General features: G+C 49.6%; 14 non-coding genes and 1 pseudogene across 14 annotated transcripts; 2 read left to right on the top strand and 13 right to left on the bottom strand.

Annotated features, from left to right (window-relative positions):
* Window positions 1-1,536: 1,536 nt before the first annotated feature.
* Window positions 1,537-1,609, top strand: trnaa-cgc (transfer RNA alanine (anticodon CGC)). The gene has a single exon. It is a non-coding gene; the product is annotated as a tRNA-Ala (tRNA).
* A 9,731-nt stretch (window positions 1,610-11,340) lies between these two features.
* Window positions 11,341-11,459, bottom strand: LOC138217671 (5S ribosomal RNA). Its single transcript, XR_011181383.1, has one exon. It is a non-coding gene; the product is annotated as a 5S ribosomal RNA (ribosomal RNA).
* A 537-nt stretch (window positions 11,460-11,996) lies between these two features.
* Window positions 11,997-12,115, bottom strand: LOC138217407 (5S ribosomal RNA). Its single transcript, XR_011181119.1, has one exon. It is a non-coding gene; the product is annotated as a 5S ribosomal RNA (ribosomal RNA).
* Window positions 12,116-12,651: 536 nt separating this feature from the next.
* LOC138217013 (5S ribosomal RNA) lies at window positions 12,652-12,770 on the bottom strand. The gene has a single exon (XR_011180726.1). It is a non-coding gene; the product is annotated as a 5S ribosomal RNA (ribosomal RNA).
* Window positions 12,771-13,307: 537 nt separating this feature from the next.
* Window positions 13,308-13,426, bottom strand: LOC138244797 (5S ribosomal RNA). Its single transcript, XR_011193412.1, has one exon. It is a non-coding gene; the product is annotated as a 5S ribosomal RNA (ribosomal RNA).
* Window positions 13,427-13,963: 537 nt separating this feature from the next.
* Window positions 13,964-14,082, bottom strand: LOC138245195 (5S ribosomal RNA). Its single transcript, XR_011193808.1, has one exon. It is a non-coding gene; the product is annotated as a 5S ribosomal RNA (ribosomal RNA).
* A 537-nt stretch (window positions 14,083-14,619) lies between these two features.
* On the bottom strand, window positions 14,620-14,738 carry LOC138245069 (5S ribosomal RNA). Its single transcript, XR_011193685.1, has one exon. It is a non-coding gene; the product is annotated as a 5S ribosomal RNA (ribosomal RNA).
* A 536-nt stretch (window positions 14,739-15,274) lies between these two features.
* Window positions 15,275-15,393, bottom strand: LOC138217453 (5S ribosomal RNA). Its single transcript, XR_011181165.1, has one exon. It is a non-coding gene; the product is annotated as a 5S ribosomal RNA (ribosomal RNA).
* A 537-nt stretch (window positions 15,394-15,930) lies between these two features.
* LOC138217630 (5S ribosomal RNA) lies at window positions 15,931-16,049 on the bottom strand. Its single transcript, XR_011181342.1, has one exon. It is a non-coding gene; the product is annotated as a 5S ribosomal RNA (ribosomal RNA).
* A 536-nt stretch (window positions 16,050-16,585) lies between these two features.
* On the bottom strand, window positions 16,586-16,704 carry LOC138217074 (5S ribosomal RNA). Its single transcript, XR_011180787.1, has one exon. It is a non-coding gene; the product is annotated as a 5S ribosomal RNA (ribosomal RNA).
* A 536-nt stretch (window positions 16,705-17,240) lies between these two features.
* LOC138218511 (5S ribosomal RNA) lies at window positions 17,241-17,359 on the bottom strand (annotated as a pseudogene).
* A 537-nt stretch (window positions 17,360-17,896) lies between these two features.
* On the bottom strand, window positions 17,897-18,015 carry LOC138216668 (5S ribosomal RNA). Its single transcript, XR_011180380.1, has one exon. It is a non-coding gene; the product is annotated as a 5S ribosomal RNA (ribosomal RNA).
* Window positions 18,016-21,201: 3,186 nt separating this feature from the next.
* On the top strand, window positions 21,202-21,366 carry LOC138243614 (U1 spliceosomal RNA). Its single transcript, XR_011192269.1, has one exon. It is a non-coding gene; the product is annotated as a U1 spliceosomal RNA (small nuclear RNA).
* Window positions 21,367-22,753: 1,387 nt separating this feature from the next.
* Window positions 22,754-22,826, bottom strand: trnav-aac (transfer RNA valine (anticodon AAC)). The gene has a single exon. It is a non-coding gene; the product is annotated as a tRNA-Val (tRNA).
* A 109-nt stretch (window positions 22,827-22,935) lies between these two features.
* trnaf-gaa (transfer RNA phenylalanine (anticodon GAA)) lies at window positions 22,936-23,008 on the bottom strand. The gene has a single exon. It is a non-coding gene; the product is annotated as a tRNA-Phe (tRNA).
* Between the last annotated feature and the right edge of the window lie 395 nt (window positions 23,009-23,403).

The raw sequence follows: 23,403 nt of genomic DNA, 5'->3' as shown, positions 1-23,403 counted from the left end.
AAGGGTGGATTGTGGTCAGTGAACATATGCACATCTTTAAGTCAGTTCCACCATCTGTGCCATAGGGGATGTAGTTCAATGGTTTTCATGTATGAAGTTCCGAGTTCAATCCCTGGCATCACCAGATGTCTTACATTATTGTGCTCACATCGCAATCTTCTGTTGAGTGAGAACTCTTTGCTCGTGTTCATAGAGAGACAGGTTTACACAATTAAACTCAGTCACACACGAAGTGCTACAGTGTTGCTCTGCTGTTTTAAATGTACCTCCAAAGCATTTTGTTCTGTTAACTACCAAATGATTTGAACTAATTTTACATCATATTCAGGAAATCCAGAGAAGGTCATCAGACTTTTAGTGGCTGTTGAAGAAAACACCTGTTGAATCTCACCAGGGATTTCTTGAGAGATCATTCAGCAAGCGAGTTAACAGGGGTTAACGTAGAGAGTGGCGGAGGTGGGATGTCAGGGCTTGACGTCACTGCTTTATGCAAAGAATGGAGGGGTGGTCGTCAGGGCTATATGACTGTGCTTCACGCAGAGAGTGGTGGGGGTGTGATGTCAGGGCCATACGACAGTGCTTTACACAGAGAGTGGCGGAGGTGGGATGTCAGGGCCTGACAACACAGCTTAACGCAGAGAGTGGATGGGTGGGTGTCAGGGCCATATGACACTTCTTTACGTAGAGAATGGCGGGGGTGGGATGTCAGGGCTTGACGACACTGCTTTATTCAAAGAGTGGAGGGGTGGGTGTCAGGGCTATATGACAGTGCTTTCCGCAGAGAGTGGTGGGGGTGGGATGTCAGGGCCATATGACACTGCTTTACACAGAGAATGGAGGAGGTGGGATGTCAGGGCCTGAAAACACAGCTTAACGCAGAGAGTGGAGGGGTGGTGTCAGGGCCATACGACACTTCTTTACACAGAGAGTGGTGGGGGTGGGATGTCAGGGCCATATGACACTGCTTTATACAGAGAGTGGCGGGGGTGGGATGTCAGGGCCTGAAGATACTGCTTTACGCAGAGAGTGGCGGAGGTGGGATGTCAGGGCCTGACAACACAGCTTAACGCAGAGAGTGGAGGGGTGGGCGTCAGGGCCATACAACACTTCTTTATGCAGAGAGTGGTGGGGGTGGGATGTCATGGTTATACGACAGTGCTTTCCATTGAGAGTGGTGGGGGTGGGATGTTATGGCCATAAGACACTGCTTTATGCAGAGAGTTGAGGGATTGATGTCAGGGCCATACGACAGTGCTCCACTCAGGCCTCTGCTTGAATTTGTACTCCTCCTCTCTCCCTACCTCTACCTCTATGATATTTGCACTTTCTGGAGAGGCGATTTTCTCCACTTCAGTAGCCCGATTGCGTGGAGAGGGCTGTAGAATGTGGCACCGCCTTTCCTGCTCCGTCCATGACAGGCGTGCTGGTCTCTGGAGAGAGAGCACGGTCCATCAGCGCACTCCAATAAAGGCACTGGAAGCAGCTGAAACGCATTGGCGAAGCTCAGCACTGGGCCGCTGGGCACATCTTACCACTGTTTCCGTAGTGTAGTGGTTATCATGTTCGCCTCGCATGCGAAAGGCCCTCGGTTCGAAACCGGGCGGAAACAGACTGGCTTCTTTTGTCGCATACAAATGGGTTGTACAACTTTTAACTAGCAAATGGAAGAGGGCTGAAGTAAGAGACAAGATGTAAATAGGGTTAACTTAAGTCAGTTCTGCCTGAAAATTAGACTTCTAAGCAACAGGGGTTTATGGCAGGAAAGGGGGTTAACTGATAAGGATTCCAGATGCGAGGGGGCATAATCTTAAACTGACCATTTGGCCAGGGTCTCTTAACTGGCCAAATACCACGACCCCCCCCTTACCATAACACCGAATGACGTCTGAAGCAGCAAGGAAGGACTATATAACCTAAAAGTTTGTACCGGCACATCGAACAATACTTCGGTTTTGTTGTTTCTTGTGGGAAACAAGACTTCGGCTTTATTGTTCCTTATGTCCGTCATGGCAGTGAACAGGTCCTGGTTACAGGATCTCTAAAAAAGGAAATAAAGACTGAAATCAGATCCGACCCACCATGCTGCCACGGTGACGGTGCACTGCCCAGTGAAAGTGGCAGCCTGTCCCTGGACTGTGGGAAACTGGAGCACCTGGAGGAAACCCCCACAGACCAGGGAGAGAACATGCAAACTCCACACAGACAGCACCCACACCCCAGGTCCAGCACTGTGAAGCATGCCCGACGATGCGGAAGGGCTTTTACAAATGACTGTGTAACTCACACTGGTGCCCAGGATGGCCTGCTATCGGAACGCAACCTAATTTTCTTAATGCAGTTTGTTCGAAGCGGTTTGCAGGAGCTGGAGGTGAGGACTGAGCTGGGGTCCAGTGTGCGAGAGTGACTACTGATGTCGTGTGTGTGTGTGTGTGTGTGTGTGTGTGTGTGTGTGTGTGTGTGTGTGTGTGTGTGTGTGTGTCTGGATCATTGTGAGCGCCGTCAGGTTTGTGTATTTGTTTAAACAAGAGGATGTGTCTGTGCGGGTCTGACTCTGTGTGAGGGTGCAGCTCTAACTGTGCGCGCGGGCGTGTCTATCTCTCTACAATGCATGAGGGGCTAAATCTGCCTCTGAGAAACTGACTTTTCAGAAGAAAAATCTATGAAAAGGCACGGCCTGGCCCTCTTCTCTTGCTCCCGACGTATAACACACTGGGGGATGAAGCTGGTGTCTTCAGCTGTAACCCTAGCTATTTATGCAAACAGCTCTTTTATGAAAAGCAGCTCTAGGCCTAGACAAGAGGAACAGATAAAACAAATCTTAGATTTATGGCTTATTCAAAGCAGACTGAGCGCTGCTATACTGTATGTAGGAGCCAGAGATGAAGAATGAGCTATTTAAGGAAATCAGGAGTGTGAGAGAGGGAGTGTGTGTTTTTCCTCCCAATAGAGAAGGCTTGTGGTTCTTTCTGCTTTTCTGCACAGGCTGCCAACATAAGTACGTGTTGGGTTCTTGGTTTGAATGCTCGAGTTGTCAGGCTGGCGTTTTTTGTTCCTATTGGAGCCCATAATTGTGAACAAGGCGCTTGAGGACGTCTCTGTGCAGGTGTGCGTTTGTAATGACGTGTGTGCGCATCTCTGTAGCGGATGTTTCAGTAAAAAAACGCATTTAAAACATTCAACCTTTTCATGTTCCTAATATTCTTTCATTCTTCACAATAATAACTAAGGTTGCTGCTGGAAGAGGTGTTAGTGGGGCCAGCAGGGGGAACTCTCACCCTGTGGCCCATGTGGGTCCTAATGCCCCAGTATAGTGACGGGGACACTGGAAAAACTGTAAACAGGTGCCGTCCTTCAGATGAGACGTAAAACCGAGGTCCTGACTCTCTGTGGTCATTAAAAATCCCGGGGTGTTTCTCGAAAAGAGTAGGGGTTTTACCCCAGTGTCCTGGCCAAATTTCCCATTGACCCTTACCAATCATGGCCTCCTAATAACCCCCATTTATGAATTGGCTTCATTACTCTGCTCTCCTCCCCACTCATAGCTGGTGTGTGGGGAGCGTTCTGGTGCACTATGGCTGCCGTCCCATCATCCAGGTGGATGCTGCACATTTGTGGTGGTGGAGGGGAGTCCCCATGTCCTGCAAAGCGCTTTGAGTGGAGTGTCCAGAAAAGCACTATATAAGTGTAAGCAATTATTATTCATTATAATGTAATAAGTCCATTATTTCTCACCCCTCCATTGCAAGGCATACACAACACAAACACCAGGAACAATTATCTCAGAAGTGAATTGCAAATGTATTGAGTTGTGATGCAACTGTAACTTGAACCTAACATGACTGTGGCGTGCATTTTTGAAATTGCATTTTCACAGCTGAAATACAAAATGAAGCTGATCGCAGTCCAAACTCAAGGTATTGTTGTAAAACTAAATATTCAACATGTTTCTACCTGTCCCTTTTCAGCTCACTCAGAAGTCCACAGCCTGCAGCCTGGTGCCTCTCTGTCTCCCCCCTCCACACTGCTGGTCCAGTGGAGGTGCTGTTTGATCCTGCACGATCTGTCCGGAATCGTATAGTCTTACTGAGCAGCACAGGGCTCCCTGGCCCCAGGTACGAACAGTGAGTGTCAGTGCAGAACAGCTCTCTGACACTCCGCTCCCTCACTCCAGCTGATCAGGGCAACTACACAGTGAGGGACCTTAATGGAAGCAGTATCAGCACTGTGATCGTCACTGTGGGTGGTGAGCAGGTCTACAGTAGGATCACTAGAGGGCTCTATATTCTTGACAGAGTGTGTTCTTATATCATCCTCTGTCCTGATTGTCTTTCAGCTCACAGAGACAATGTCACCCTGCAGCCTGAAGCCTCTCTGTCTGTCCCTCTGTTCACTGGAGAGCCAGTGGAGGTGCTGTTTGATCCTGCAGGAGGTGGAAACTGGACCTCAGTGTGTTCTGTCCAGAACAGCACAGCCAGCTGTGTCCCCCAGTACAGTTTTTTTTATTTTTGATGATTAGCCATATGTTGATTACAATATTGTACATAATGTATAATTTGAACTCGATATTTTTCAGGAGTGAATGATTGTATATTTTCAGAATAAATTTCGAAACCAAATTATTGTCCCTCGATCTCTGTCTCTCTCTCGTCCTGCTGTCTGTCTGTCCCTGCCTCTCTGTCTCTCTCTCTTTCAGCCCCGTCTGTCAGTCTGTCTGTCCTTCTCTCTCCTTCCTCTCTCTCTCTCCTTCCGCTCTCTCTCTCGGTTTGTTTGTCCCTCAATCTCAATCTTTCTCTTTGCCTGCTGTCTTTCTGTGCCTTCATCTTTGTGTCTCTCTCTCCTTCCTTTCTGTCTGTCTCTCTGTCTGTCCTGCGTTGTCCCAGCTGGGCCTGTCTCCCCGGCTCTCTGCCTTCAGCTCTGTTCGCCGATGTCCCACCAGCCCGTCTCTCTCTCAGCCTGTCTCTTGACTTGCAGGAGGAAGAGGAGGTGGAGACAGCTCCTCCAACAGGAGAGAGGAAGAAGGTCAGTGCTGGTCCCACCCTGCCTCCTGTCCTGTCTGTGGTGGAGTTTCGCCATCTTGTCTGTCTTGTCAGCTCTGTCTGTCACTGTCTCTCTCCTCCTCCTCTCTGTGCTGTGGTGTCCAGTCAGTGTGTCTCTCTCCTCCTCTTCTCTGTCCTATGGTGTACAGTGGGTCAGTATTAGTGGGCTACACCCAGGCTCACTCACTGCGAGTGTGATCTCAGCAGAGTCTCTGTACTCTTGGGACACTTGACTCACCTGTCTCTCTCTTTCTCTCCCTGTGCTGTCCCTCTCCTGCCCCCTCTCTCCCTACTCGGACTCCAGCTGGAGGAGGTCCAATCACCACCTCCTGTGAGACAGAAGAAAAAGAAAGTGGGTAATGCTCTGATTCTCTCTTTACTCCTGTCCAGTGTCCAGTCAGTGTGTGTGTATGAACCCCTCTCTCTCTCAGTGCAGTGTTCATGTACTGGAGTGTCCAGTCAGTGTGTGTGTATGAACCCCTCTCTCTCTCAGTGCAGTGTTCATGTCCTGGAGTGTCCAGTCCGACTCTTAACGTGACTCTCCTGTCTCTGCTTCAGAAGTGCTGGTGCGTCTTTTTAAAGTCCCTGAGCTGCATGTCGGTGGAGACAGATGATAAGGACGAGCCGATGGAGGCGTCGGAGACCGTGTGTCAGGAGAGGAAGAGCGAGGGAGAGGAGGAGCAGGCTGCCGGGAAGGACAAGAAGAAGAAGAGGAGGTGCAGGTGAGCAGACAGGGGGACGCCGCCCGGTCGTGTCTGTGATTCAAGAAGGAGTCTCCTCTTGCTGTTTGATGTCATGGTGATGTCCGTGTCTGTGTCCCTCACACCTGCAATAACAATATTCTTTCCAGGTTCCTTTCCTGGTTCTGTGCCAGCTAAGATCGGAGTCGCCTTCCCCACCAAGGACTGGACTGGACTGGACTGGACTGGAGCTGAGGGACCCCAGACTGTGCTGGACCGAAGCTGAGGGACCCCAGTCTGTGCTGGACCGAAGCTGAGGGACCCCAGTCTGTGCTGGGCCAAAGCTGAGGGACCCCAGTCTGTGCTGGACCGAAGCTGAGGGACTCCAGACTGTGCTGGACCAAAGCTGAGGGGCCCCAGACTGGACTGGACTGGAGCTGAGGGGCCCCAGGCTGTGCTGGACCGAAGCTGAGGGACCCCAGACTGGACTGGACCAAAGCTAAGGGACCCCAGACTGTGCTGGACTGAAGCTGAGGGACCCCAGTCTGGACCGAAGCTGAGAGACCCCAGTCTGTGCTGGACCGAAGCTGAGGGACCCCAGTCTGGACTGCACTGGAGCTGAGGGACCCCAGTCTGGACCGAAGCTGAGGGACCCCAGTCTGTGCTGGGCCGAAGCTGAGGGACACCAGTCTGGACTGAAGCTGAGGGACCCCAGACTGTGCTGGACCGAAGCTGAGGGACCCCAGTCTGTGCTGGACCGAAGCTGAGGGACCCCAGACTGTGCTGGACCGAAGCTGAGGGACCCCAGACTGGGCTGCACTGGAGCTGAGGGACACCAGACTGGACTGGACTGCACTGGAGCTGAGGGGCCCCATACTGGACTGGACCAGAGCTGAGGGGCCCCAGACTGGACTGGACCGGAGCTGAGGGACCCCAGATCCCAGTCTGGACTGAAGCTGAGGGACCCCAGTCTGGACTGAAGCTGAGGGACCCCAGACCCCAGTCTGGACTGAAGCTGAGGGACCCCAGACTGGACTGTGGAAAACTTTCACATTATCTCCACCTGAGTCCTCAGATCGTCTGCATGACCTTGTATTATTAAGTATTATTTTAAGGTCCTGTGATGATCGTAAGATGGGGGGGGGGGGTGTGTCCCTTGACATTAATCTGTATTGTAATTTTTGTTCTTTTGTTAAGCATCATTAAAATGTTTTTTAAAAAAAGCTTTTGGTTTTTTCCCTCCCCCCCCGAAACGAACGAACAGAGTCTGTCTTTCTCTTTCATCCCGGAGAGTTTGTGGTTGATGGATTGAGGCCGAGAGCCCTCGTTGTCGGCGTGCCACCAGTTAGCGGGGCTAAAGCAGGGGGGGCATCGTGTCCAATACTCCTTGAAACGAGACAGATTTCAAGCCACATCCGTCTGAAGAGAAGGAAGTTGACCACAAACTCCAGGGTGTCCTAGGAAGCTCTTTAGCCATCGTTTGCCCAGCAGCCATCTCACCCTGCAGCTCCCAGCTAGCAGCCCCCTCCCCACTGGAGCCCAGCAGGTAGAAGCCTGGTCAGTACCTGGAGGGGAGACTCCTGGGAAAAACTGAGGTTGCTGCTGGGAGAGGTGTGAGTGGGGCCAGCAGGGGGCGCTTTCACCCTGCGGTCTGTGTGGGTCCTGATGCCCCAGTATAGTGACGGGGGACACTGGACTGTAAACAGGCGCCGTCCTTCGGATAAGACGTCAAACCGAGGTCCTGACTCTCTGTGCTCATTAACAATCCCGGGGTGTTTCTGGAGAGGAGTAGGGGTGTTACCCCAGTGTCCTGGCCTGATTCCCCCCCTGGTCTTGACCCATCATGGCCTCCTTATCACCCCCCCTCTCTGAACTGGCTCCATCCCTCTGCTCTCCTCCCCACTGAGAGCTGCTGTGTGCTGAGCGGACTGGAGCATCATCCACGTGGGGGCTGCACACTGGGGGGGCTGGAGGGGATCCCCCTGACCTGGGAAGAGCTCTGAGTGGAGAGTCCAGATGGATTAATTATTATTATTATTATTCGTGCTGCACTGGGCTTCAGTCCTGGTAGTGAGAGGGGGATCTGTGATCAGTACAGATACTTATGACTGTATAATAATACACGATAGAAATGGAAAACAGGGTAGCGCTGTAGTCTCTTCGAAACGTTTTGAACTGCCAGAAGAAGTTTTCACAACCCGGACTCGTGAAGGTACAGGTCTTCTCCCTTCGTCCGGAGTAAGGTGAGAGGTTATCCCCTCGGGGCGCAGTATCCCCGATGCACCCCCCCACCACCACCCAAAATGACACACACTTCTGTGACGATTGGGAGACCCCGGTTCGATCAGCCCCTGCGGTGTAGGAAACGACCCGCTGGAGAGAACACGCAGACTCCACACAGAAGGGTCACCTCGGCATTTATTCCAACAGCAAAACACCAGAGAGAAACGGGTCTCCGAAAGATGAGCGCACACCGGGAAAAACACTACGGGGTCATTACAAATGGGAATAGGAGTTCTTTTTTTCTTTTCCGGACGTCAGTTGTATCGTGTCCTGGTGATTTCTCCTGTTTCGAACGGAGTTCAATGTCACGTTTCTACTTTATTAGAGAGAGGCACTGAACTTTGGGGAACGTGACATCCACCCAGTATTACTAGTAGGTTGATAAATATAAATGTTCTTTTTCCCCCCGTATGATACCTCGCGAAATATAACGATGGCCAACTCCTTAAGTCGAAATTTAAACCCTTCTCACGCTACAAGACAGTCCGTCAACATCGCCGCGGCCCGAAGCGCGACCTTCGGTATGACGTTGGCGGAAGGGGGTAGGGTAAGTACGTCACAGCCGGGGGAAGCCCCTATCACGTGAGAGGGGTGCGGCGGGCGACGAGCCCCCGGGGGCGAAGAGAAGTTGATTTGCGTGGGGTGTTTTTTTTATATAGCGCCTTTCACAACAAGAATGCCCCAAGGCCCCGAACAAAGGAGTTGTTCCACACCCCCGCCACCCTCTGTGTACAGTAGAGCCCCCTGTACTGACTGGAGGAGCTCACCCAGCTGTGTCTGGAGAGAAGCCGGGGTATCGGCTTCAACCACAGGGCTGGGCGGCTTGTTCCCCACCCCCATCCCCTTCTGTGTACAGAAGAGCCTCCTGTCCTGACTCCAGTAGGAAATGTCACCTGGAGGCAACACACCGGCTTCTTTTAACAGATCACCTCGGGAATCGGGAACAACGGAGCTGTGTGCGGCCGTCTGTACGGAGGGGTTCAGCGCGGGGGGGCTCCGGGCTCGGGTCTGGACCCGGGGGCTGTCTGTGTGGAGTCTGCATGTTCTCCCTGTGTTCTTCGGGTCCAAAGACAGGCTTTTGGGCTAATTGGCTTCTGGGAAAACTGGCCCTGGTGTGTGTGTGTCCTATGATGGAGTGCTGTCCTGTCCAGGGTGTGTGAGTGAATGTGTGTTTGTCATGTGATGGACTGGTTCCTGTCCAGGGTGTGTGAGTGTGTGTGTCTGAGTGTCCTGTGAGGGACTGGTGTCCTATCCAGGTTGTGTGTGTGTCCTGTGAGGGACTGGTGTCCTGTTCAGGGTGTGTGAGTGTGTGTGTGTATCCTGTGAGTGACTGGTGTCCTATCTAGGGTGTGTGTATGTCCTGTGATGGACTGGTGTCCTGTCCAGGGTGTGTGAGTGAGTGTGTGTGTGTCCTGTGATGGACTGGTGTCCTGTCCAGGGTGTGTGAGTGTGTGTGTCTGTGTGTCCTGTGATGGACAGATGGTACCAAGCCTGGACACCCATGAGACACTGGCTTCCTCAGAAGACTCTCACGGAGGGCACACTGTCCCTAACCCGGGTCCAGAAGAAACTACAGTGATCTATAATTCCTGCGCCTCGGAAGGGTTTATGACGTCTATGTCCGGCGCCCGCGCCCGTGGACTGGCGGTTTGGCGTCGCGCTCCGCAGCTCGAGCTTCGGTGCGAGGCAGGGCGGGAGGGAGCCGATGTGGCCTCGGCGCCATCTTTGCTGGTGAGTCAATTGTGACCGTTGCGGTACAATAAACCATCAATAAACCTTTTCCCACCCCGTCCAGTATTTCTGTCGCGGCCCACGTCCCTTACAATCGACAAACTATAAAAAAAACAGTAGCCCTTCGCAACATTACACGCCATTTTTTTTATTTTAAACGTCCGCTAGATACGCAGGTGGTTCGATACCTGTCTTATCCTCGCCGGCGTCTTTATACCGGCAAGTGAATTTTATTTGGGGTCCCTCAGAATTGTGACAGAAATGTCAGTGAACCACAATAAAAAACGAAACTTTTTTTTTAAAGGCGGTGAATGGATTTTTTGAGTAACCGTGTAGCGACTAACGTAAGGAAAAAAAGTTGTCTTTCCCTACGAAGACGTTTTGGTACAGGACTTTCTTTAAATATCAGTTGGGCATAGCGTTTTACAAAAAGTTGATGATGATCTTGGAGATAATTGCAAAGGAAAATTGAGATAACTACCAAAACATTACGTGTGAAACGACAGGACAGAACTTTGAACCCACAAAGAAACAAAGGTATGAAATATTGCCTCGTCATGGGGGGTTGATAATTGTAGTAAGTGTTCCTAATTTTCGTAAAGAAATGTATATTATGGGAGTCACACGTGAGATTTAGTGTATATACGTTTCATATTGTGCATATATACGGGGTTAAAAAGTGGAATGAGTATGATTATAAACTCGTGTGTCCTATAATCAGATAATTTTTGAACAAGCTTTGATTAGACAGGTGAAAAACAACATCAGATCCTTTATTTTAATATATTCTCACGTCTGAATATCAGCTTCTCCCCTCTGGCCAACATTTCAGGGCTCCCAGGTGTAGATCCCAAATTGAAACAAATATTAATTTGTTACCCAGTTAAACAGTTAATAGAAGTGAGTGACCAGGGTAAATAAAGGTGGGTCAGTGTAAACTGTTTATTCTGGACCAGACTTCGTCATGTGTGATATGTCATGACTTCTTATATTAAGTTTTATCTTTATATTTAGTTCTACATGTGTAATAGATGCGATGTGTGTCCATAAAAAGGTTTCTCCAGGGGAAAATCAAGTTCGTTTTAAAACCGTGTTTCCTTTTTAGGGTAGGTTTGCATTCCAAGTGTGGGGTTTTTGCCTTTTTGTATTTTTGCTGAGACAAGTTGCCTTTCTTATACGCGGAGGGATCTGCTCGTGAGATGTCCGCTTGGTCCATTTCTGAGCTCAGTATAAGGTGTAGAAAGCATGACTGTCATCATAACCCGCATCTCACCCAGGTGTGGAATAATGTTGTGACTATTGCTTCAGCAATAACATGCTGATTGCATGTTTCTAGATGGGAATAACAGAGATCTCAACTACTGAGGGGCCTTATTAATAAAGTCTCCACAGCCGAAGCGCTGTGTCTCTTTTCAGCTGGCGATAAACCTTTCCTCGATCCTTTGCGGACTTGTTAAACTGTTCATGATCAGAATAAAAAACGCTCACGCTAATACACAAGCACCCGTGTCTCGCCAAAGCTGACAAATAAACAGACGGACAAGCCGCACTGCACGTGTGAACAGGGGAATGAGCGAGCGCGCGGGGATAGGGCGCCTCCTGCGCTTAAAAGCTTACAGCACCTGGTATTCCCAGGCGGTCTCCCATCCAAGTACTAACCAGGTCCATCCCTGTTTAACTTCCGACATCAGACGAGATCAGGCGTGCTCAAGGGGGTGTGGCCGTAAGCGAGAGCAAGACTCGCTGGCACCCTTCTTATTGAGAGGACAGCTCCGTCACCTCTTTTACGACGCTGCTTTTTTTCCCTTGCGTTTTTCTCTTCTTCCCACGTTCTCTCTCTTCACTGTCTTCGTCCCCGCTCTATTTCACTTCAGCCTTTCACTCTTGCTTCCTTCCAATGAGGACGGAGCTGCGGGAGAAAGGGCGCTATAGAGGATCGCTGTGGAGAGCTGATGCTGTGCTTTGACATCTGAGCTCTGTGGAAAACGATCTCAATACAATTCTGAAAAACGCGACTCTCCGAACGCCAGCCGAACAAGTCTCCACAGCCGAAGCGCTGTGTCTCTTTTCAGCTGGCGATAAACCTTTCCTCGATTCTTTGCGGACTTGTTAAACTGTTCCTGATCAGAATAAAAAACGCTCACGCTAATACACAAGCACACGTGTCTCGCCAAAGCTGACAAATAAACAGACGGACAAGCCGCACTGCACGTGTGAACAGGGGAATGAGCGAGCGAGCGGGGATAGGGCGCCTCCTGCGCTTAAAAGCTTACAGCACCTGGTATTCCCAGGCGGTCTCCCATCCAAGTACTAACCAGGCCCATCCCTGTTTAGCTTCCGACATCAGACGAGATCAGGCGTGCTCAAGGGGGTGTGGCCGTAAGCGAGAGCAAGGCTCGCTGGCACCCTTCTTATTGAGAGGACAGCTCCGTCACCTCTTTTACGACGCTGCTTTTTTTCCCTTGCGTTTTTCTCTTCTTCCCACGTTCTCTCTCTTCACTGCCTTCGTCCCCGCTCTATTTCACTTCAGCCTTTCACTCTTGCTTCCTTCCAATGAGGACGGAGCTGCGGGAGAAAGGGCGCTATAGAGGATCGCTGTGGAGAGCTGCTGCTGTGCTTTGACATCTGAGCTCTGTGGAAAACGATCTCAATACAATTCTGAAAAACGCGACTCTCCGAACGCCAGCCGAACAAGTCTCCACAGCCGAAGCGCTGTGTCTCTTTTCAGCTGGCGATAAACCTTTCCTCGATCCTTTGCGGACTTGTAAAACTGTTCCTGATCAGAATAAAAAACGCTCACGCTAATACACAAGCACCCGTGTCTGCCAAAGCTGACAAATAAACAGACGGACAAGCCGCACTGCACGTGTGAACAGGGGAATGAGCGAGCGAGCGGGGATAGGGCGCCTCCTGCGCTTAAAAGCTTACAGCACCTGGTATTCCCAGGCGGTCTCCCATCCAAGTACTAACCAGGCCCATCCCTGTTTAGTTTCCGAGATCAGACGAGATCAGGCGTGCTCAAGGGGGTGTGGCCGTAAGCGAGAACAAGGCTCGCTGACACCCTTCTTATTGAGAGGACAGCTCCGTCACCTCTTTTACGACGCTGCTTTTTTTCCCTTGCGTTTTTCTCTTCTTCCCACGTTCTCTCTCTTCACTGCCTTCGTCCCCGCTCTATTTCACTTCAGCCTTTCACTCTTGCTTCCTTCCAATGAGGACGGAGCTGCGGGAGAAAGGGCGCTATAGAGGATCGCTGTGGAGAGCTGCTGCTGTGCTTTGACATCTGAGCTCTGTGGAAAACGATCTCAATACAATTCTGAAAAACGCGACTCTCCGAACGCCAGCCGAACAAGTCTCCACAGCCGAAGCGCTGTGTCTCTTTTCAGCTGGCGATAAACCTTTCCTCGATCCTTTGCGGACTTGTAAAACTGTTCCTGATCAGAATAAAAAACGCTCACGCTAATACACAAGCACCCGTGTCTCGCCAAAGCTGACAAAAAAACAGACGGACAAGCCGCACTGCACGTGTGAACAGGGGAATGAGCGAGCGAGCGGGGATAGGGCGCCTCCTGCGCTTAAAAGCTTACAGCACCTGGTATTCCCAGGCGGTCTCCCATCCAAGTACTAACCAGGCCCATCCCTGTTTAGCTTCCGAGATCAGACGAGATCAGGCGTGCTCAAGGGGGTGTGGCTGTAAGCGAGAGCAAGGCTCGCTGGCACCCTTCTTCTTGAGAGGACAGCTCCGTCACCTCTTTTACGACGCTGCTTTTTTTCCCTTGCGTTTTTCTCTTCTTCCCACGTTCTCTCTCTTCACTGCCTTCGTCCCCGCTCTATTTCACTTCAGCCTTTCACTCTTGCTTCCTTCCAATGAGGACGGAGCTGCGGGAGAAAGGGCGCTATAGAGGATCGCTGTGGAGAGCTGCTGCTGTGCTTTGACATCTGAGCTCTGTGGAAAACGATCTCAATACAATTCTGAAAAACGCGACTCTCCGAACGCCAGCCGAACAAGTCTCCACAGCCGAAGCGCTGTGTCTCTTTTCAGCTGGCGATAAACCTTTCCTCGATCCTTTGCGGACTTGTAAAACTGTTCCTGATCAGAATAAAAAACGCTCACGCTAATACACAAGCACCCGCGTCTCGCCAAAGCTGACAAATAAACAGATGGACAAGCCGCACTGCACGTGTGAACAGGGGAATGAGCGAGCGAGCGGGGATAGTGCGCCTCCTGAGCTTAAAAGCTTACAGCACCTGGTATTCCCAGGCGGTCTCCCATCCAAGTACTAACCAGGCCCATCCCTGTTTAGCTTCCGAGATCAGACGAGATCAGGCGTGCTCAAGGGGGTGTGGCCATAAGCGAGAGCAAGGCTCGCTGGCACCCTTCTTATTGAGAGGACAGCTCCGTCACCTCTTTTACGACGCTGCTCTTTTTCTCTTGCGTTTTTCTCTTCTTCCCACGTTCTCTCTCTTCACTGCCTTCGTCCCCGCTCTATTTCACTTCAGCCTTTCACTCTTGCTTCCTTCCAATGAGGACGGAGCTGCGGGAGAAAGGGCGCTATAGAGGATCGCTGTGGAGAGCTGCTGCTGTGCTTTGACATCTGAGCTCTGTGGAAATCGATCTCAATACAATTCTGAAAAACGCGACTCTCCGAACGCCAGCCGAACAAGTCTCCACAGCCGAAGCGCTGTGTCTCTTTTCAGCTGGCGATAAACCTTTCCTCGATCCTTTGCGGACTTGTAAAACTGTTCCTGATCAGAATAAAAAACGCTCACGCTAATACACAAGCACCCGTGTCTCGCCAAAGCTGACAAATAAACAGACGGACAAGCCGCACTGCACGTGTGAACAGGGGAATGAGCGAGCGAGCGGGGATAGGGCGCCTCCTGCGCTTAAAAGCTTACAGCACCTGGTATTCCCAGGCGGTCTCCCATCCAAGTACTAACCAGGCCCATCCCTGTTTAGCTTCCGAGATCAGACGAGATCAGGCGTGCTCAAGGGGGTGTGGCCGTAAACGAGAACAAGGCTCGCTGACACCCTTCTTATTGAGAGGACAGCTCCGTCACCTCTTTTACGACGCTGCTTTTTTTCCCTTGCGTTTTTCTCTTCTTCCCACGTTCTCTCTCTTCACTGCCTTCGTCCCCGCTCTATTTCACTTCAGCCTTTCACTCTTGCTTCCTTCCAATGAGGACGGAGCTGCGGGAGAAAGGGCGCTATAGAGGATTGCTGTGGAGAGCTGCTGCTGTGCTTTGACATCTGAGCTCTGTGGAAAACGATCTCAATACAATTCTGAAAAACACGACTCTCCGAACGCCAGCCGAACAAGTCTCCACAGCCGAAGCGCTGTGTCTCTTTTCAGCTGGCGATAAACCTTTCCTCGATCCTTTGCGGACTTGTAAAACTGTTCCTGATTAGAATAAAAAACGCTCACGCTAATACACAAGCACCCGTGTCTCGCCAAAGCTGAGAAATAAACAGACGGACAAGCCGCACTGCACGTGTGAACAGGGAATGAGCGAGCGAGCGAGGATAGGGCGCCTCCTGCGCTTAAAAGCTTACAGCACCTGGTAATCCCAGGCGGTCTCCCATCCAAGTACTAACCAGGCCCATCCCTGTTTAGCTTCCGAGATCAGACGAGATCAGGCGTGCTCAAGGGGGTGTGGCCGTAAGCGAGAGCAATGCTCGCTGGCACCCTTCTTAATGAGAGGACAGCTCCGTCACCTCTTTTACGACGCTGCTTTTTTTCCCTTGCGTTTTTCTCTTCTTCCCACGTTCTCTCTCTTCACTGCCTTCGTCCCCGCTCTATTTCACTTCAGCCTTTCACTCTTGCTTCCTTCCAATGAGGACGGAGCTGCGGGAGAAAGGGCGCTATAGAGGATTGCTGTGGAGAGCTGCTGCTGTGCTTTGACATCTGAGCTCTGTGGAAAACGATCTAAATACAATTCTGAAAAACACGACTCTCCGAACGCCAGCCGAACAAGTCTCCACAGCTGAAGCGCAGTGTCTCTTTTCAGCTGGCGATAAACCTTTCCTCGATCCTTTGCGGACTTGTTAAACTGTTCATGATCAGAATAAAAAACGCTCACGCTAATACACAAGCACCCGTGTCCCGCCAAAGCTGACAAATAAACAGACGGACAAGCCGCACTGCACGTGTGAACAGGGGAATGAGCGAGCGAGCGGGGATAGAGCGCCTCCTGCGCTTAAAAGCTTACAGCACCTGGTATTCCCAGGCGGTCTCCCATCCAAGTACTAACCAGGCCCATCCCTGTTTAGCTTCCGAGATCAGATGACATCAGGCGTGCTCAAGGGGGTGTGGCCGTAAGCGAGAGCAAGGCTCGCTGGCACCCTTCTTATTGAGAGGACAGCTCCGTCACCTCTTTTACGACGCTGCTTTTTTTCCCTTGCGTTTTTCTCTTTTTCCCACGTTCTCTCTCTTCACTGTCTTCGTCCCGCTCTATTTCACTTCAGCCTTTCACTTTTGCTTCCTTCCAATGAGGACGGAGCTGCGGGAGAAAGGGCGCTATAGAGGATCGCTGTGGAGAGCTGCTGCTGTGCTTTGACATCTGAGCTCTGTGGAAAACGATCTCAATACAATTCTGAAAAACGCGACTCTCCGAACGCCAGCCGAACAAGTCTCCACAGCCGAAGCGCTGTGTCTCTTTTCAGCTGGCGATAAACCTTTCCTCGATCCTTTGCGGACTTGTTAAACTGTTCCTGATCAGAATAAAAAACGCTCACGCTAATACACAAGCACCCGCGTCTCGCCAAAGCTGACAAATAAACAGACGGACAAGCCGCACTGCACGTGTGAACAGGGGAATGAGCGAGCGAGCGGGGATAGGGCGCCTCCTGAGCTTAAAAGCTTACAGCACCTGGTATCCCCAGGCGGTCTCCCATCCAAGTACTAACCAGGCCCATCCCTGTTTAGCTTCCGAGATCAGACGAGATCAGGCGTGCTCAAGGGGGTGTGGCCGTAAGCGAGAGCAAGGCTCGCTGGCACCCTTCTTATTGAGAGGACAGCTCCGTCACCTCTTTTACGACGCTGCTCTTTTTCCCTTGCGTTTTTCTCTTCTTCCCACGTTCTCTCTCTTCACTGCCTTCGTCCCCGCTCTATTTCACTTCAGCCTTTCACTCTTGCTTCCTTCCAATGAGGACGGAGCTGCGGGAGAAAGGGCGCTATAGAGGATCGCTGTGGAGAGCTGCTGCTGTGCTTTGACATCTGAGCTCTGTGGAAAACGATCTCAATACAATTCTGAAAAACGCGACTCTCCGAACGCCAGCCGAACAAGTCTCCACAGCCGAAGCGCTGTGTCTCTTTTCAGCTGGCGATAAACCTTTCCTCGATCCTTTGCGGACTTGTTAAACTGTTCATGATCAGAATAAAAAACGCTCACGCTAATACACAAGCACCCGTGTCTCGCCAAAGCTGAGAAATAAACAGACGGACAAGCCGCACTGCACGTGTGAACAGGGAATGAGCGAGCGAGCGAGGATAGGGCGCCTCCTGCGCTTAAAAGCTTACAGCACCTGGTAATCCCAGGCGGTCTCCCATCCAAGTACTAACCAGGCCCATCCCTGTTTAGCTTCCGCGATCAGACGAGATCAGGCGTGCTCAAGGGGGTGTGGCCGTAAGCGAGAGCAATGCTCGCTGGCACCCTTCTTAATGAGAGGACAGCTCCGTCACCTCTTTTACGACGCTGCTTTTTTTCCCTTGCGTTTTTCTCTTCTTCCCACGTTCTCTCTCTTCACTGCCTTCGTCCCCGCTCTATTTCACTTCAGCCTTTCACTCTTGCTTCCTTCCAATGAGGACGGAGCTGCGGGAGAAAGGGCGCTATAGAGGATCGCTGTGGAGAGCTGCTGCTGTGCTTTGACATCTGAGCTCTGTGGAAAACGATCTCAATACAATTCTGAAAAACGCGACTCTCCGAACGCCAGCCGAACAAGTCTCCACAGCCGAAGCGCTGTGTCTCTTTTCAGCTGGCGATAAACCTTTCCTCGATCCTTTGCGGACTTGTTAAACTGTTCATGATCAGAATAAAAAACGCTCACGCTAATACACAAGCACCCGTGTCTCGCCAAAGCTGACAAATAAACAGACGGACAAGCCGCACTGCACGTGTGAACAGGGGAATGAGCGAGCGAGCGGGGATAGGGCGCCTCCTGCGCTTAAAAGCTTACAGCACCTGGTATTCCCAGGCGGTCTCCCATCCAAGTACTAACCAGGCCCATCCCTGTTTAGCTTCCGAAATCAGACGAGATCAGGCGTGCTCAAGGGGGTGTGGCCGTAAGCAAGAGCAATGCTCGCTGGCACCCTTCTTATTGAGAGGACAGCTCCGTCACCTCTTTTACGACGCTGCTTTTTTTCCCTTGCGTTTTTCTCTTCTTCCCACGTTCTCTCTCTTCACTGCCTTCGTCCCCGCTCTATTTCACTTCAGCTTTTCACTCTTGCTTCCTTCCAATGAGGACGGAGCTGCGGGAGAAAGGGCGCTATAGAGGATCGCTGTGGAGAGCTGCTGCTGTGCTTTGACATCTGAGCTCTGTGGAAAACGATCTCAATACAATTCTGAAAAACGCGACTCCCCGAACGCCAGCCGAACAAGTCTTTAAGTGGAAATCTAATAAGTAAATTGATTCTTAAAATGTAGAGAGCTTTGCAAAGAAATATATTGGGGCTTTTAGATAATATATTTCAAGGATGTAATTGCTGTGCTACAGTACGTGCAGAATTTTAGAAAACAGTGCGTCAACAAAGTACACTGTTTAGGTTACTTTAGAAGACAATGTACCAAAACAATATATGCTGTCTGGATCGTTAGATTTAGCTGAAAGTAACTGATAAGCTTTGAATAACATATCTAGTGCTTCTTCTTTCGCTTTTTGATGTAATCTGTTTTCTCTTAGGGAAAGTGGAAGTTTTAGAATGGACAAAGCGCTGAGCTTTTTTACAGCGCAACGTCTTATGAAAACCCTGTACTGCTTGTAACAAATTGAGTCTCTGGTTGCTCCCAATATTGAAATAAAGACCTTACTCAGGTGAGAACTCTCTCTTGTGGCTTCCTTGATAGTTATATTTCCATGACACCGGTTTTAATGTCTGTAGATTGTATCTTATTTTTATTTTTTGTTTTGTTTCATGTTCATATTATGTGTTTTCACCCAGTTGACTCCAGTTAATAACAGTTTACCCAGTTAATAGCCACTTTTTATGCGCGAAAAACGGGTGATCTTTCTATCTCGTGATCAGCTTAGTATCTTTCTGTAAGTTTTTTTCTTCTTAATTAAACGTTTAAAATACATGAATTTCATAAAGACAACACACGTTTCGAACAGAAAAAAATCATATTCTGTTCTCTTCCTGGTATGTATAACAGATCAGCAGGTCTTATTTTCCCAATTGCTTTTTTCCACTGTATTTATCATAATGGCTAGCCAATGTCCTCTCTTAGCTAGGTAATGTTACTTGTGGATGTGCTTCTGCATTGCGTAGAAGCACATGTATCCATAGAAAGTGTATTATACTACTATTTGAGCTACAGTACATAAAAATAATTATATCGTTATTAATTTCTTTAGGTACGTGATTCCATATTATATTCCCTATTAATCAAATTCTAAAAGTATGCTTTTGTTTACTCCGATAACGAGCACATTCACAGAAAATGTGAATATCTTATGACTTTTCACAAAGTATATAAAGTTAAGATGGTCAGAAGGAGCATGTAAAAACGTTTCCGAAACCTGGTAAAATCTTACTACATGTAAGACTTTGATGCTTAAAATGTTTAGGAAGAAAGTGGAATACTGGTGTGTATTTTTTCTTTAAACTACCAATACCAGCCATATACAGTTTACACTATATGTTTATGTTCCTAAATTAATATAGTTTATGGTGGTGTATCGTGGTTGTAGAGGTTTGATGGGTTTACTGAGACAATTATTAATTGTAGCAGTAATCACGAGGTTGTTCGTTGTGGCTTTTAGAAAATCAATCGTCAGAACAACTAACAACGCACACACACGGGTTCAATACACGAGATACATTTATTCATATAAATTGTGCACCAAACATATACTAGTCTGCCTGGATACGAGCGGCAGACCTTACTGTGAGGGTTATCAATATACAAGGTATATAATCTCGAAGAGATGCCAACACAAAGAGATACACAACAGAGAATATATGTCAATATATATCGTTCGGTTACCAAATCGCTAATCAGTGTTATTACCCACTGTTACTCTAAACTCGGAAGTAAATACATTACTCATGAATTAAATTGATAACAACTTGTGTTGAGGTACAATTGAATTCTCGAGACACAATGTAGAACATGGGGTTTACTTATCCACTGTGTATGGATTTGGAATCTCCCGGCACGAACACCAAGTCACTCTTTTGCCTGGGAAGAAGCTGGTTCGTTCCTGGTCCAGCGCTGCTTCTGAATAAGCTATTCAGGTTGTCGATGAGGGTCCAACTGTAGGCTGCCGTTGATCAAGCGGATCATTCACGTTGGTAGAATTCTGAGTACGTATGGGATCCTCGGCCTCGCGCTTAGAACAAAGTCCAAGTCCCTTTGCAGACAACAGCAGTTGTCACGTGATTGTCTCTGAGGATGCGCGAAAATGGCCAAGGAGAGCCCCGATCTGAGCTTGCGCTCCCTTTTTGACCAAGACATAGATGTGTGCTGATTGGTTGAGAGTTTGGCGGGCATTAGAGACCCACGTGGTATTACCACGCCCTGCCAGTCCCTGATTGGTTGGTCAAGGTGAGATATGAGTCACTTACTCTTGACACTTAGGAATGCAGTCCAGATGTCCATTCGGCACTCCCTAGACAGATAGGCACCAATGGATGACCATTGATCATGATAGCCAGGCTAAGCTAAGTGCATCCCCATCTGGGAGCTGTCCATTATCAAAAGAAAACATCTTAAATCAACCTGCATGAATACTTTCTTTGTGGCTGCACCACAAAGATGGAGGGTGAGATGGGGCCTCATTTAGGACAGAATACCACGGCCTAATTCTGTCTTATTAACAAGCATTGCCGCTACAACGGCATCTCTCCTGTCAAACTTCCTCCTGACATGTTTGACAGGATCTGGGCCGTGGTGAACAGTGGGAAAGACGCCCTGTGGAGAGTGAGGAACATGGGGCTGTTCAAAGGCATCGAGGTCCCAGTCAAGGCAGCAGGTAGCCTGGCCCTGTTCATCACCCGAGAGAACTATTACCTCAGAGATCTGTGGAGAGAAGGGAGGGAGGAAGCAGAAAATCTGTGGGAAATTGAGAGCATAGGTCAATATCTCAAGAAACTGTGAAAAACATTATCATGTTTAAGTAAAGAATGTGATTTGCACCAGAAAAAAATAAATTGTTGCTATATAACTGGTACCGTGTCAAAATGTAATGAGATGGGATTATATATACTGTTTTAAGTATGTATATTAATGTAAAGCTTTCTAATTTGTGATGTCCTGTATTTTTTTGTGAAAAGAAAATAAAGTTCTTAAAAAATCGATTCACCCAGGGCGAGGCTCGGCCATTGCACTCCGGCTGTGCTGACCCCTGCGAATTCCCCAAATGTGGGAATCTCGACTGCATAATTTCTGGTAGTGGGGGACTGCGTTCGCGCTCTCTCCTGATGTGCTTGGTCAAATATCAGATACGGGAGAGTTAGGACACCATGAGCTGCGATAGGATCCCAGTTCGAAAGGAGTCGATGCCACTGCTGGTTCCCGGTTTCTTTTAGTTAGAGGTCCGGAGAAGCATTTCAAGCTGGTTACACTACTCCTTCCGGACATTCATTCCCTTTTCAAAGTCAGTCGTTTTGCTGTTGTCTGCATTATTTAGGCTGATTATCGAGGTTAGCCTTTATTTGGTCATGGGGGCCTCGGTACTGTATGCTAATTCTCAAGACAGTTTCACCCGTTTTCTGATTGCTAGGTTCTGTACCAGTGCAGACATGTCAAACAGTGAATAGCTGTACCTCTATTGTATCCGTGCTCAATGAATGAAATCAGTATTAAATGAATATATGTATAGTTATACGAAAAACAAGTGGTTTATTGACTCATCTTCATTTGCAGATTTAGAGGCAGCTTCGATATTCGGGGGAGGCATAAAACATGGTGCTGATCTTTGGAAAGCAGGAGGCAAAACTGACACGTTCTCATACAAGGAGCTGAAACCAGGCCACCTGGGTGAAGATCAGGTATCGTAACCGCTAGACCATATGGGAGCATACAGCCATGTTGTGCGTGCGTCATGTAAGCAAACTGTAATTGCTGCCTTCATGACCTGCTTGATGGAGAAAACACACAAGAGAGTTGGCACTCAGAGTGTCGAAGGGTTGATGTATACTAGGGCTCAGTTGAAATGCAGCGTCAGGACTTTTCCGACTAGTGTCACACAAAGAGAGTACATCCTTTCCTACTGGCTGTGTATGTCTCGGTAACTCGCTGTGATCGTATAGTGCTCAGAATTTGTGTTGTGGCCGCAACAACCCCGGTTCGAATCCACATACTGGCAGAATAGGAGGAGTACTGCCTGACTGGATCGTTGATGAACGACAGAGGCCACTCCGACCTCTTCTTGGTTTTCTTCAATGACTTACTAAGGATCTTCTTCACATTCGCCCATGCAGGGGAAGCCAGTTACACCAAAGCAAACGCAGGAAAGTGCATTTCAAGCAGAGACCAGGAGGGACTTGTTTACACCGAGAGTGGTCGGAGAATGGAACAATGCGCCCAGCCCTGTTGCTGGAGCCGATTCTTGATGAGATCTTGGGCTCACTAAGAGGCCCCCGCTGGATGCTAATCTTTCTGTTGTTCTTGCAGGTCCTGCGCTGCTTTTGAGCCGACAGAGCTCGTCCTGGTCTGTCGGCACAGCCCAATTGCAAATGATCGGCTCCACGTACAGAAGGAACGTGCGTTTGGTACAAGAGTGCACGAAGGCACCGGAAATACATTGGGAACAAATGACCGGTCGTTCAAGACCTCTGTGAAGTACAGGAGCGTGCAAAACGAGTCTGCTTCCACCCGGTCTCGAACCAGGGACCTTTCGCGTGTTAGGCGAACGTGATAGCCGCTACACTATGGAAACCTGCAGGGACCGCTGCTGGTGTCTTGCTTGCATTTCGGGCTGAGAAAGGGACGCGTCACTTTAGGCAGGGTGCGCTGGAGAGAGGAACAAAGGGCGCGATGAAACAAAATACCAAAACCCGGGATCAAACCAGGGACCTTTAGATCTTCAGTCTAACGCTCTCCCAACTGAGCTATTTTGGCGGTGCGCAGAGCCCACAGCCACCTGCTCCAGCCTTCCTGTGTTGCGGCATGAGCGCACCAAGAGTAGCGGGAGAGTGTTGCAGGAACGTCACTCTGAAGGAAAGCCACCCAGGTGCGCCCTCTGAGCTCTGTCCAGCGCATCTTCCTCGCATGGACTCCTGCCTGCGACGGGCAGGAAACAATTAGCAAGAACAGAACGACACCCCATGGGTGTCTCATGACCACACCTTAGGTTGTGACACGTGCAGGTGTGAGGGGTTGCCGGGCTACTTTGGAGCAGAGCTTGGGCGGAGGGGGGGCGGGAAAGCAGACAAAGAGGTGACACCTCAAGGTCTGCACGATCACAGCTCTCCGCTGCCCCAGGCTTCCGCTCGATAAGCTACTGGACACACCGG

Source organism: Lepisosteus oculatus, chromosome 14 (assembly GCF_040954835.1).
Source record: "Lepisosteus oculatus isolate fLepOcu1 chromosome 14, fLepOcu1.hap2, whole genome shotgun sequence".
In the NCBI taxonomy this organism is placed as follows: domain Eukaryota; kingdom Metazoa; phylum Chordata; class Actinopteri; order Semionotiformes; family Lepisosteidae; genus Lepisosteus; species Lepisosteus oculatus.
This window is presented reverse-complemented; position numbering and strand designations above follow the sequence as displayed.